A 13,304-nucleotide genomic window follows, 5' to 3' on the forward strand; every position below is an offset into this window, starting at 1 on the left:
CAAAGGGGAGAGACACACGAGGAGCCCCAGCAGAGTTCAGATGCTGTAGGGATGTGGTTGCAGACATCAGAGTTCTTTATCTTGTTGTCACCTTAGGTCAAGCTTTCCTTAAGCAGCTCAGCTGTTACTCCAAAAGGGGCAGTAAATTGTTCCTTGTGCTTAAATCCTATGTTTGGGTCAGTGCTGCTTGTAAAGATGCAATTCAGAAATGAAATACACTTACTGGCTGCCATTACAAGCATCCTGTGTGAATATCTGTCTAATCTCAGGTTTCCCTAACATTTTAAGAGCAGAGTTTGGGAGCCATGTCAGTGGCATGCCTCTTGCCTCAGTTTTTCTCCTGGTATCACTTTGTGACTCTCCTTGGAGAACTCCGCATGATCCTGCATGCTATAATGTTCCCTCCAGCAAAACCTCTTAAAGGATTACTTTGACTTGTGATTAAAAGTGGCAGGGAACACTTGGCAGATCTGAGACTCTCAACAAAGCAGTGTAATTTGCTTTCTGGGCTTTTTTTTTGCCTCTTACTTATGCTTAAAAGCTGTCAGATTGCCTGTCAGGCCTGGGAGGACAGGTGGGTTGTGGTTCAAGACTCGCTGTTTAGCCTGGGAGCGGGTGGGCTGGGAATGTGTGTTTTGAGGTGTAGGTGAAGCTTTTCCGTCGACAGCTGTTGATAAATTCTTACACCATGTCCCCTGCTAGAGAGGCTGGATATCTGCAAGCAGAAACTCTGAAGAAGGAGGCAGTGTCTCCAGAGGGCATCAGCAGGTGGAAAGAGAAGCTGAAAGTCAGTGTCAGGCTCTTAGGGAGTAGCTGAGGCTGTGGGAAGTAGAGCTGCCTGCTGGGCTCACCCGTGTGAGTGGTGCCTGCCGAAACTCAACCCAGGTCCCTCCCAGCTCGAGATCTGCTCCAGAGCAGCGTTGTTCCTCCACGTGAGCTGTAGTAAAACTTGCCGAGTCCTTCTTTTACCCAAAAATAACATGGGGAAAGTTGTTCCACCTCTTGGTGAGACGATACTAGCACCTTAACATCTTGGCCATGGCTGGGGATTGAAGTACTGGTATTCGATGTTGTACTTGAGGCGCCTGCTGGGGCAACTTGTTCACTCTGGGTGAGAATTAAGCTGCATTCAGTGACATACTGAGAGAGATTTACAAGAGCATACGGTTGAAGTCTTGTCACCAAGTTATAAGGAAGACTTGACCTCTAATGGGTGCTGAATTTTGCAGTTTGCGTATTCACACAGTCTGTCTCTTCCTACAGCACGTGCTTCATGGAGGATGTCTTGTGAGTGTCATTCCTCTTTATTAACCCAGGGGTTACACAAATCCCTGCCTAACTACAGATGGTCATGATGCGTTTTCTTTTACTTCAACCTCCCTGAAGCAGTGTAGGCATTTTCAAAATCAAACTGGTGCCCCAAGTCAGAAGAGATGAAGACCCCCAAAAAAGGGCCTGACGAACAGCCTGTGTCAGGTGCCCAGTGCAGCCTTGCAGAGGGGGTTTCCACAGACTGGCCAGGAGACCTGATTGCCAAGAACAGAGGCACATGGATTTCATCCTAGCATTGGTGAAACAAGACTGACTAGAAAGCTCAGCATGGACAGCCTTGCCATCTAGCATGTAATGTTTTTATAGTAAGGACATTGGCAAAATTTACTAGGGACTTGGGTTTACATCCTTAAAATCACTGATGTGCTTAAATGCCCTGAAGAACAGGGACCTCTGCCTTTTCATCTCCCTTTGAGGGAGTGAGGATAGCACTGACCAGCACTACTAAATATTTGAGATAGGTTGGAGTTGCCTATCAAGTCTGAGAGGTTCCCCTCTCCAGTTTCTTTGAAGTCCTTCACAACTAATAACAGAGTTACAGAGCAACAACACAGGACTGATACATTAACTCTAGCTGAGCCGGGTGCAGAGAGGTGCAGAAAGCCTGTGATCACACTGCTGAGCTTTGGTAGGGCCAGATGGAGAACGAGACTATCCTTGACTCTTTGAATTTGTTTTTGTTGTATCTCCAAGCAGATGAGTTTTTTGCTTTGCCCTTGCAAAGATGGGAAAGAAGGTGTGTGAATGTATTACGGCAGCTGATAAGCCCCTGTGAGCGCCTGAGCTCCGTAGCTCAGGCCTGTGCGGTGCCGACAGGATCGTGCAGCTCTTCCTCCTCTGGGGAACCGCCAGGGCAAGCCCCTGCCTGCCCAAAACGTACCCTCTGCCTCCCGCTTCAACCGGGGGAACTAAACTTTCTTGCCTACCTGGTGGTGTTTTGTCAGGGTTTTTGCAGTAGTAGGGAGAAAATTTGCAGACGCTTTGGGCGTGTGGCTAGAGACAAATAGCTCTGCTCTGTGCCTGGCTGGCCTCAGCCTCTGAAGAGGCAGATGTGTGCGAGACTCGCTGAAAACAGCTTTCTCTGAGCTGGCCTCCAGGGATCCTTAAGCCCCGACAAGCATGCCTGCTTCCCCTGAGCATCAGGCTCTCAGCAGGCTTCGACCCAAAGGAGTCGGGGTGAAGCATCTGGGCTCTCTTTATTCCCTTGGACCACGCATGTGTGTGAGCAGGCATGTGCCTGCTCGTGCACGTTTGCAGAGTGCAGGGGTGAGGACTGCCACAACCACCCACGTCTCGGAGCTGAGGTGCCAGCCCATAGCAGAGGCAGGATGCTGTGCAGGGAGGCCAAAGAGGAGATCTGAAATGAAAAGGTGACTAGCAGTGGGGAAAAATCCTTGAATTCCAGTATGAAGTTTGGTCCTTTCTTTCAAATCTGTGCGCTGTTTAGGACACGCATAAGCCATATGTTGAAGGTGTTAAAGGGATGAATGTGGAGCACATGTGTCTGCCTGAGCCTTTACCCAGGGGTAAGGCTGACAGGAGGGAAGGATGAGCACCCTGGGAGCTCCTGAGCATGAGACATCAGCTGAATTTGCTTAGGTTGCTGTACTGTCCGTACACAGGAGCTGGGATTATTTTCTCCTATTAATTCAAGTCCTAGAGCTAAACACTACCACTCATAATAAATGGTCCAGTAACCATTCATAATTTTAGAAGCAAAACTCGAAGCTTACCAATATCTGTTGTGAAAGATAAGCAGGCTCTGTTACCAATTTATAGGGAAAGTGAATAAAGAAATCCCTGAATGATTGTTCCCCTGGCCTCAATATATCTTCTGGGAAGAACTTTCTAAAGCCCGAGAACTAAGGCTGCAGAAGAAGAGACACTAACCAGGCCTGGTGATTTATTTGTCTTTGAGGAGACAACACTGCTCCTTCATTTTTTTCCACTACAGAAGATCTTCTTTATTTTAATAGGGTTATTAAGCATTGACATTTAAGCAGACCCAATCAATATTACATTTCCAATTCAGGATAATAAAAAACACACAGCAGAAAGAAGGAAATAAAGCTGGTGATGCCTTACTGTTCCCATGTCATAACTAGGGAGCGTTACTGTGCTGGAAGAGCTGCTGTGTGCCGCTGCCTGCTGCTCGTGATGCTAGGGAGAAGTTTCAAGGAGAGTTGGAGGTTTGGTACAGCTGCAGCACGTATTCATTCAAAGAATTTGGGGTACTTGATGGGAAGACAAGAAACAGTTCTCATCAGGATTAATGGGGAGAGACTGGCTTCACTTGCTACAGCTCATTACAGAAAATTAGCAATGACAAATCACGTAAGGCTGTGAGAGGCAGGGTGCTCTTTTCACCTTTTCTTTCTCCTTTAATGAAAACAAGTGGCAACGGGTTGATCAAACGCCAGCACCACGAGCCAAGACAAGCAGTGCCTGATGGCTACGGTGCTGGTTAGGTTTCTTTGGGTTTTCTTCTTTTGCAGAGAATGTTGTGCAGCGCTGCAAACAGCCGTGCTGCCTTTCAGGCTGGAGCGCAGTGCGAGTGCTGCGGCGCTGCCTCGGCTCCCGGGCCACCGTGTCCGGTGCCAGCATCACCATGTCCTGCGTAGTGAAATGTGTTGCCTGCCCCTGGGAGGGAGGACATTTGGCTAAAAACCCTAGGCTCTTGCCTAGTCAGGCTCTGAACCATTTTGTAATAGCTTCAGGCTTGGCATCCCAGGAAAGATTTACAATAAGCTTGTCCTTAATGTTTGGTTTCACTTGCCCTTTTGAGCTAAGGTCAAGATCAGAGAGTAAGTAGGCAAACAGGCTTTTCCAACTTGCAGACACCCAGCTGCCCTGTCCTCCAACTCCACCTCTGCAGCTAAACAACAGTTTATCAAAGCATTTCTTCTTTATGTGCCTTTTTCTTTTTAAAGCCATTAAGGAAAATGCCTATATTTAAGGTAAAGCACCATGACTATTCCCTCAGTGCCCTATGTATCGTGCATGTTATACAAACCTGCATTGTGGTGTTTTCTGAATCAAGTGCGTTACATCTGGGATGCTGGAGGGCTTTCTTCAAAACTTCTGGAAAAAAAAAAAAAATCCCAAGCGTGCTTTAACTTTGAGAGCCAAAATTTCTTGTTCCAATGGTCAATTACTCTCCTTGATAGAAATGTCTTCTTTCTTTGTTGTGGAGGATTCTGCTAGATGAAAAGGCCTGTAGGCATTGGAAATCTTTCCCCATGTAAATACTAAAGGACATGAGTGGGTCACCTTTTGGTCTTTAGTCGGTTTATTTGTACTGAGCTTTGCTGGCCTTCTCCTGTAAGGAAGTTAGTTTTTCCCTAATCTCCAGCCATTCTTGTACCTCTTTTCTGGAAACCTTGTCTGCTTTTACTTTGTGGGGACAGCAAAGTTGGTGGTGCTCGCAAAGTCTTGTCGGTGCCATGTGCAGATGGCAATGCCATGTTCCTGCTCTTCAACGTTGCCCATCTAAGTGGGGGAAATAGCCTGGTCGACCTGTCAGCTGCTGCTCCAGAGCTCATGTTGTTGAAAGTAAAGGAGCATGCTGTGATCCAAACTCATCAGACAACAGCAAAGAACAAAATAGGTCTCATTGCGTGACCTTACTGTATTTGAGCCAGGAGAAATTAAACAATTCTAGTCCTTTTAAATTTCAGGTCATGGATGATGCATGAGGAACTTCCTGAAAATACACTTTAAAGCAAAAACAGTAGGAAAAGAAAACTTTAAAGTTTTTGGAAGAGCACAGAAATAGTAAGACGGATGTGTCCCTATTGCCTTTCCCAACCCCCAAGGAGTAGAACAGGTTTGCCTTGTGCCCTGGTTTCAGCTGGGATAGAGTTAATTTTCTTCCTAGTAGCTGGAGTAGTGCTGTGTTTTGGAGTTAGTATGAGAATAATGTTGATAACACACTGATGTTTTAGTTGTTGCTAAGTAGTGCTTACACCAGTCAAGGACTTTTCAGCTTCCCATGCTCTGCCCGGTGCACAAGAAGCTGGGAGGGGGCACAGCCAGGGCAGCTGACCCAGACTGGGCTAGGGGCTGTTCCATACCGTATGGCATCATGCTCAGTATATAAAGCTGGGGGAAGAAGGAGGAAGGGGGGGGGGACATTAGGCGTGATGGCGTTTGTCTTCCCAAGTAACCGTTACGCGTGATGGAGCCCTGCTTTCCTGAGCATGGCTGAACACCTGCCTGCCCATGGGAAGCAGCGAATGAATTCCTTGCTTTGTGCTGCTTGCTTGTGTGGCTTTTGCTTTACCTATGAAACTGTCTTTATCTCAACCCACGAGTTTTCTCGCTTTTACTCTTCCGATTCTCTCCCCCATCCCACTGGGGCGGGGGAGGGGGGTGAGTGAGCAGCTGTGTGGGGCTTGGTTGCCGGCTGGGGTCAAACCATGACACCTTGGTATCTCTAACCTGCTCCCTGTGACGCTGACTGCCAGCACAGCCCTGGAGGAGCTCCTGTGTGTGGAGCTGTGCCTGGCTCTGGGCTTGCACTGGGGCTGCTCCTACGGGGGAGCCTTAGAGTGGGTGTAAAGCTCTGGGTTTTGGGCGTGAGCTGATACACTTAAAATCTTGAGCCTACTTGGCAAGACGACCCAGAGGGGCTTCCTTCGGTGTTTCACAGTCTCATTGTCAGAGAAGTAGTCAATTGAGGTTGTTTTTTTCCTCTTGTAAATTGGATTGTCGCTGTGGAAAGGTTTCTTAATTTTCCATTTCTCCAGTGATATCTAGCATGCGTCTCCTAGCTGTGACTCTGATTATTTTAAAATTCTCTCTCTTTCCCCACTTAGTATTCCTGTACAGCTGCTTATTATTATAAACTATTTGTTCAACTTTGCAGGCGATTATAAGAACAAATAGCCTAGTGATGTGTTGACTTTGCATGTGCCTTTGAGAATGCCCCAACACCCCCTTCCCTAAGACTGCACTTCCAGAGAAGAAAACAAAGAGAAAGTGAGTGAATGCCATGCATGTGAAGAGCTCGGACATTTCCTTACTCACTCAACCCCAGCTGCTCTTTTCCCAGGCCTCACATTCAAGCCTTCACTAGAAATTTGAGAGAAATGCCTCCCATGGCTGCTGGCTTGGCTGCTTTTAAGGTTCAGAAAGAATCTCCTATATTCACAGGCCCTTTTTTCTTTTTCATTTTTTTAATCTCTCTCCAGAAACTTGTATTATCCTCCTTAACAGTGCAGAAAAATATCCAGATGTGCATAATATTTTAGAGCTTCTTTGTAGCATATGTTAACCTCTGAGACTAAAAAAATCTCCTGGTCCCAGTCTCATTTTTAATAGGATAGCAAACTAAGAGGATACATGAGGATTATTCTAATCTCACCCTGGAGCGCTCTCCAGCACTACTGCCTAGCTGGGACCCATTATTGAACTGCCTTTGCCAGTGCTCTAGAAAAGATGTGCTTATCTTGATTTAACAAGTAATGATGGCAAAAGCCTGAGCTGTAACACTTCAGAAAGAACAGATTAGCTAATTGATTGTGAAAAGAAATAGTAGGCTGGAGCTAAGCACCCTTTGGGGTGCTGTGTCCCCTCCTCACTTTCTTCTTTGGTCCCTTGAGAACACATTTGTACACTGGGGGGGTGTTGTAAACACAACCAACAACTCCTCCTCCAAAGCCCATGCACTGGACTGCTTGAGGTGAGCTACTTCCTCATTGTGCAGCTCTCCATTGCTGTGGCAGAGGTTTCTGCATACAAAGCCTATATTCTGCTCTAGGTACTCCTCAGGCCTTTGAGGGCTGGGGTCTTAGGGAGAAGACAGGCAGGAAAAGGGCTTACTTCTGGTGGGATTCATGTTTGCAGGTGGTGGGAGGCCAGTCCTAGCAAGCATGTGTGAAACTGGTCCTGGGGACACCACAGTCACTCTCCTACCTCTCATCATTTCACCGTGGCAATGAGGGTGTGTAAGAGCATGACTTTGACCCTAGATACTGCTGTAGCCAGTGTAGTGTCACACATCCCTTCCCTCAACCCTTCTTTATGGATGAGAGAAGAGCTTTCCTGCCTTGGGTGAGGAACTGAGGGAGGCCAGCAGGACTCAGTCGCACAGTAAGACTGGCTGAGCCAAGCCAGGACTCGAGTGCAGGTTTATACCTGTCTGTATAGCTCACTGCATGGTATTTCTCTCCCTTTCACACTGAAACTAGCTGCATTTTGTCATGAGAGTCTAGTCTTGAATGCATCTTTAGACCACTTCCAGAAGGCATGAGAGAATTTCCTGAGCAGAGGAATCACTGCTGTTGACAGCACAATAATATTCACACACATGGTTTAGCTTTTCCTCCCTCCCCATCCACTCCCCGCTCCCCAGGATGAAATGTCTAAAATCTTGTACACTGCACAGAATGCAAACAGACATTGGGTTAGTTAAAATCGTACTTCTCTTTATTTGACAGTTTTTTCTATCCACACATAAAAGGTAGCTGATACATTGCATAGTATACTTTTTTTTTTTTTTTTTTAGTATGCTTATTATTCAGCATGTCTGAGAAAAGGAATGGGTACTGGCTCTAACTTCCCACAACAAACAGTGAAGTTAATGGAATAATAAATTAAAGTAGTAGTAGTCCACATTATGTATAAAATAAATTTTAACAGATACAAATATGACATGAATGATGACTGATTCAGTTTCCCTTCTCCTCAGGAGTTCAGTGTCTTATTAGAGTGGTTGCATAAGTTGAGTTTTTATTAAAATGCAGCAGTGCTCTGAAGTTGCAAAACACAAAAGCCACACAGGTTTTTTTAATTGAATGGGAATGTCTTCAAGACACCTTGCTAGTGAGAACGAGGGTGCTGTTCTCCTGCCCCTGTGATGGCTGGTTACTGTCCCTGGTGTTGTCCTTGCTGCTGCAAGGAGGCTGACTTCATGCTTCAGCTGTGGCTGACCCTGGCTCTAAGGCATGCACAGTGCCCATCAACTATTTACATTACAGGCACTACCTACTGAAATATTAGGACATTACTAGGATATTTAGGACAAGAGGAAACGGCCTCAAGCTGCGCCAGGGGAGGTTTAGGTTAGGTATTAGGGGAAAAACTTCTTCACCAAAAGGGCAGTCAGGCACTGGAACAGGCTGCCCAGGGAAGTGGTTGAGTCTCCATCCCTGGAGGTATTTAAAAGACGGGTAGATGTGGTGCTTAGGGACATGGTTTAGTGGTGGACTTGGCAGTGCTAGGTTAACGGTTGGATTCAATGATCTTAAGGGTCTTTTCCAACCTAAATGACTCTATGAAAGGACAAAACTCCACAGCCCCCAGCGGGGGGGGGGAGGTCACACAACCTTAGTGTACTGGCCATCATCTCTGGGGTGTCCTCAGCATCCTATAGAAACGCTCATTGCTGGAAACTCAGTACCCTGGCCCTCTGTGGTGTTAACCCACAAGCAGCTTCTGCTGGTCTTAAGGAAACAGCTGTAAGAGCAATCTGTTATGTCAGTGTACTTTCTTTTCTGTTTACCTGAACTCACGCGGGTTTCCACGAGTGCTTTCTGGCTGACAGTCATCCCCAGGCAGCCAGGCTCTGTGTGCCCAGCCTGGGTTGCCCAGGTGAGCCAGTCCTGTGCAGGGGCGAAACGTCAGTGCCACAGGCTGCTGCCCGTGCTTGTCAGGCTGCCCAGAGCTGGGATTGAACGCTTTGCTCATCTGTCTGGGGGAGTTTCAGAAAGTGCCAAATCTACTATGGGGAGGTAGGTAGGTATTGAACAGGGACTGGCCAGCAGAGTCTGGAGAAAGAAACTTGTCAAACAGAGGAGCAGCAAGAGATCTTCATTTGAGACTGGGGATGGGAACCATAGCAGAGTCCGTGCAAGGTAAAGATCCAAGAGTTTTTACCGCAACGCAGATGCTGACCCATATATTATACAATGACAAAAGTCAACCATGTTCTGAATTACAGGGTTGTAATTCCACCCTGAGGATCTGATGACTACAGAAACCACCTGAGCTCTGCTCCCCTGGTTTGACAACCATATACACCTGGATGCAATTATAATCCTGTTGTATGTCTCAGCTGCCTGGCACTTTTTTTTTCCTCCCTCCCTAAGTACTTAACATTGAGGTTGAAGTTTTAACTAGTATTAAAACACACAAATAAATGAACACAATCTTCGTCAACCAATAGTCCAATGACCTTCAGAATTTGCAAAAACCTTCACAATGTGACTATAAAATGAGTAATTGAAATAGCAGAAAAAAAGTCCTTCTAAAAATGTCAGAAAAATAGTATTAAAAAGTACAGTACTGAGTTGGAAGACATTTGCTTCATCCACTGGCTTAAAAAAAATCCGTTGGTTTTGTTTTTTTTTTTTTTTTTTTTTTTTTTTAAATTCTCCCTCTGCAACAAATGGCAGAAGCAAAATTTTTTGTGACATCAGAGATATTCTGGTATCCAAGTAAGAGTACACAATGAATTCCTAAAGGCATTAACTGTTTTGAACAACGACCTAAATACAGGTCATTTATATTAGTTGGCTTCAGTTGAACATTGCTTTTATCTCCTATAAAAGTACATGTTTAAGTATGTGTATATATATACATACTATTGCAAAAAAAAAAATCAGCATTCCTTCTGAAGTTTATAAGGAAGATCAAAGTAATATAATAGTCGTAATAAATTTTACAAGGAGAGTTAAATGACTTATTGTTCATACAATATTTAAATATAAGGAACACAAATCACCAACATAGTAATTTTTTTGTGCTTTACAACCCCTGTAATACTAAAGCAAGTTTATATTAATACCTAAATGAAAAGAGTTAGACTACTGCTACAGGGGCTGCTGTTAGTTACCTCCACTGTACTCAAAACCACTGAGTAAATGAGGTCCAAATTTCAGTTGAAAGAACTTGGTTAGCTTGAATTTCATCCTATTGATTTAATTATTGGCAGGAATGTGAAAATACATTCAGCGTGAGAAAGCTGTTAAAGCCAAAGGAAAAAAAAAGTTCTTAGTATTCTTACAGCTATTTTTCAAGAAATACTAGATGTTCCAGCTTTAACTCTACAATTTTAAATCAGGGAAAAAAATATCCATGAGTAAGGAAGACAGATACTGTTTACAAGTCTTCAAGGAGAACATTTCACTGACATTAAAGGCAACTTTGCAGACTCACTTGAAATGCATCAATTTGTAATCCACACATTTACAGGGGATGCTCTGCTCTGAAAGCTGTTTCCCAATCTGTGCCAAAACATGTGAGGCTGTGTAGAATACTTCTGATGATAGACCTCTAGGCTCTGTTTCTCTGTAATTGATTTAGTTATTAGTTATGCAGGGAGAGAAGAGATCCCTGAGGCTCGGTGAAACAGTATTCAGTTACTAAAAGCAGCCCTTTGTGAATTAATGTCATCCTACCAGCTCTTTCTGCTCATTATTCCTTCAAGTCTTGTTTTCCTGGGCACCAGCTGTCAGAGAGGAAGTCTCTCCAGCCTTTTCTTCTCCTGCTTCCCTGGCTGGTTGAAGTTGCACCAGCATGGTCTGGAGTGCCTCCTTCACCACCTGGATCTCCCTCTGCAGAGACTGTGCAAGCTTTATTAAGGAATAAATCTATAGGTGATTGGCAGTCCCTTTTCTCTTTCCAAGTTATTAAATAAATTCTTGTTCTGCTGCTCACAACAGATGGCCATGACTACCCAATTGTAGCTTCAAGTTCTTCCAAATTGTTTGGATTAAATATTAATACATTTCTCACACTTGCTTTAAAAAAAAAAAAATCCAGGCAAACTGAAGTTCTCAAGTAGCATTATTTAGCACTTTAAAAAAGGGGGGGAATGGGGGGTACTGCTTGGATACTCTTCTGATGGGAAGGAAGGAGATGAAGAAATTGTACCATGGAGGCAGCAGCGCTATCCCCAAGTTCCCTGCTGGATGAAGGGTGGATTTTGAAGCCAGAGACACAGACCTGGGTGGATCAGACCCCTGGTGAAGGCAACAGGAGCAGCCTCAGACGTACGCCAAGTGACCACCGCTTGTGTGGCATCAGCAAGCTCGGCACTGCGTGCTAGGCAAGGCGGGGTGGGAATCTAGGTAAGCAGCAAAATTAGCTTTTAGCAGAGAAAGTGTTTCTGCTCTACATACCTCCAGAAGGCTTTAATCTTAGCTGAATTATCAGTATAATTATAGCGCAGAAAACACAAATAATAAAGCTATACGAGGCTCCACAGTGAATGCTTTGAACAAGTTGAAAGGCAAAGAGATTAGCAGTAGTAAGGCTGCGCTGTCATGCATTAAAAGGAAAAAGGCCACCTGAAAAGTATCTGATAATTCAGTAAAAACACTTGATTTGGTTAAGAAAGGAGAATTTTCCACATTTTCTTTGCCATTGTCTAGCTCAGGTTTCCTGTGACGCACTCAGGAAGAAAATGATGGCTAACAGCTCGGCCTCTTAAGAGGCCCGCTCCCCTCTTTCCCCAGCTCCACAAGGACAGAGGGAAGGTGTCAGGCAGTGGCATCAAGAACACGAGGCAGGCAGCAGCAGTGAACAGACTGGCAGATGAAGGTAGGGCATGCATGAAGATAGCCGCAACTGCTGAGAGATGCACACATTTTTAAGTGGCTGGGCTTCCTAGGCAGGGCAGCTTTTTGTTCTGATGACTAGTCTTTCCTGGGAATCAGCAGTTTGTACTATCAATACATCGGCCTTTCTGCTGATTGATAATCTTATGTCAGTGAGACTATCCATTGTTGAATCAAGTGCAAGGACTGGGTGTAGCTCAGTGAGACAACCAACCTTATTTTTTCTTCCACAGCTTACAATACGTGGAGAGCAAAGCAAGCATGAGACAAGTCAGAGCCTGCTGAAGCTCTCAACCAACAACCAAGTCTATGTGAACAAGCCCTAGACCCACCCCATCCACACGGAGGCCTCCTGTACAGGTATGGCTGAAGGGCAAGGACCCCAAAAAGCTAACCCAAGCAGGTCAAGGGAGAGAGAAATAAGTTCATTATTTCTAGCAGTTAAGTCATCTAATGATCTCTGAGAGAGCCAGAGGCTCACTTCAAGGGAAATGAAACAGGCTGACACTGAAACAACTCAATTTCAAAACTACAATGCACAGGAAGGATAACGCACAAGGACAGGCTTTATCCTTTACAGAGCTCATCCATTATGAAATGTTGTTTTACTCGAGACACCCATGTCAACGCAATGTCAAGAAAAAAAGACACCCTCATGTTATGTGACTGTAAAAGGTGAGCTGCTATTTTTGAAAAATTACGACTAGAGAAGACCATGGAAAAGCTATACAAATCACCACTATTTTAGGCAGTCACAGTTATGCCTTCGAAAAGCCTTTCGGCTGCTTTTGATTCTGTTGTCGGTTCCTCAAAATTTCATCTTTGTGTATTTACATACATTTACTATGATGTTTTACTCTTAATACGTTCACTGGGAGTATTCATGCATACTTCTTAAATTCTCGACAGCTCTATTAATCTAAAGGGATTCTGTCTCTGATTACAAGTAATAGCAGTACACACAAAACTTCTCCTATCCTAGGACCTCAAAGCACTTTACAAGGACAAATTATTTATGCTTTGCATCTTCTCTGAAGTAAGAAACATGATTATCCTCTTATAAGTGGTCCTGGACTGTCCACCCCTCTGCAATTTAATCATGAGGCTCTGCTGAAAACCTAAGTGGTAAAACAGAAATTCTTCAGTTTATGAACACCATGAAGCCTCTGAAATTTAATTACTTCTGATGCACAGTCTCTGACTACATGCTGTTATTTGTAATATCCCAAGTGATTACAAAATCCTTTTCACGTAGAGAGAAAAAGCAAAATCTAAATGTTTCACTGCCAGTGGATGAGAAATCTTGAAGGATGGAGGAAAATGAAGAAGACAGGGAAAGAAACTCTTGACCAACAGAAAGATGGAACAACAAGAAAGATGACTGCATAGTCTAAGTACAGCAAGTTTCAA

Source organism: Nipponia nippon, unplaced genomic scaffold (genome assembly GCF_047370975.1).
Source record: "Nipponia nippon isolate SJK-2023a ecotype South Korea unplaced genomic scaffold, ASM4737097v1 scaffold_4, whole genome shotgun sequence".
NCBI classification, from domain to species: Eukaryota; Metazoa; Chordata; class Aves; order Pelecaniformes; family Threskiornithidae; genus Nipponia; species Nipponia nippon.